At 52.0% G+C, this 1451-nt stretch overlaps 1 pseudogene; it reads right to left on the bottom strand.

Annotated features, from left to right (window-relative positions):
• On the bottom strand, positions 1-804 carry LOC143404842 (small ribosomal subunit protein uS5-like; annotated as a pseudogene).
• Between the last annotated feature and the right edge of the window lie 647 nt (positions 805-1451).

Here is a 1451-nt window from a genome sequence, read left to right as displayed (position 1 = left end):
CTATGTTGTAGCCACAGCTGGAGGCTGGGTCCTCTGTGCAGAGACTCTGGTGTGGGTTTTCACAAGATGGTCAGTGAATTCCTGATAGAGAGGCTTGGTGAACACAGTTTCTTTCCAGAGATAGCTGTTTTCTTGGGGATGGCATCAAAGATGGCCTGGATGAAATTGCCCAAGGTGGCAGTGTAGTGAAATTGCCCTGGCAGAAGTGTAGCAGTCATCAACACTAGCCATCAGCAGCAGCTTCGTGGGCACAGGGGCTGGGACAAGGCCAGCACCTCTGGGGGCAGGGATGAGCCACACCAGCACAGAACCACAATATCCTGTCCCCTTGCAAGGGTGTGGGGCTTGCCAGTCTTGTTCCCCCAACAGATCTCTCCACACAGAAACAATGGAGAGCTTGGCCACGATGATGGCCCCTCGGTTAGAGTGGCTACCTCCTTGGAGCCGTTGTATCCTTGATTGCTACAAACTCCTTGAACCAGGTACGCTGGCCAGCATGAATCTGCATCTGCACAGCCATGATCCTCAAAACCTCATCCTTGAGTTATGCCCCCAGGAAAAAGTCAATGATCTCAGACGCCTTGATGGGCTAAGAGAAGATCAAGATCTCCTCCAGGGACTGGATCTTCATGTCCTTGACCAGGTGGCCCAACTTGGTGACCAGGATCCACTCCTTGTCTTCAGCCTTGCCTCCACTAGCAGCCACTGCTCCTGCCCCAACTGTGGCCAAAGCCTCCACGGAAGCACCATGGCCACCCACCCCTATGCCCTGGGACCTCCCACTGCTCCGGCGTCATCCACCATTTGGTGTTTTCCCAGAGAAGAAGCTTGACATTTTCTTTTTTGTTATTCATATTTTCAAAGGAGAAAAGGCGGGCAGATGGAAGATGGGGAGAAAGAGAGGAAGAAGAAAAGGGATGAAAGAGCAGAAGGAGGAGGAGGCAGGAGAAGGAGGAATAGCAAAGAGTTGCCACCAGTAATAATGGCATTTGACTCCTAGGTGAACCAGAAACAGGCATCAGTTACAGGACCCCCGTCTTAGCAGCCACCCTTACTGCTGAGTCTTGGACACACAGACTCTTGGGAACCCCCAAACTTGGTGCAGAAGTCCACATTCTTCAGTGGCCTCTGGGGTAAATGAGTTGTGCAAATGGTACTCTGCCCAGAGAGGGGACCTTCAGCTGCAGAGCCACCCAAGGGGCCAATCTGCAAGGTCTACAAAGGGCCTGCACAGGAGGCCCCAGAACATCTGGAGGAGAAGGATTCTGTGCAGGGCTCGGGCATCCACATGAGCTCATCCTCAAATTCCCCCACACAGATGCAGCACCGGATGTGGAATATTTAAAGGTTCCCTTGCAGCTGAAGTATCTTGGCAAAACCCTGTTTTCACTGACTCCAAATATCCTGGCTTCTACTTCTATTCTAGAGTCAGTGATAAATCCCCAAGAACT

This window comes from Callospermophilus lateralis, chromosome 7 (assembly GCF_048772815.1).
Source record: "Callospermophilus lateralis isolate mCalLat2 chromosome 7, mCalLat2.hap1, whole genome shotgun sequence".
Lineage (NCBI taxonomy): Eukaryota > Metazoa > Chordata > Mammalia > Rodentia > Sciuridae > Callospermophilus > Callospermophilus lateralis.
The sequence above is the reverse complement of the archived record's forward strand: the minus strand, read 5'-3'. Positions and strand labels throughout refer to the sequence as shown.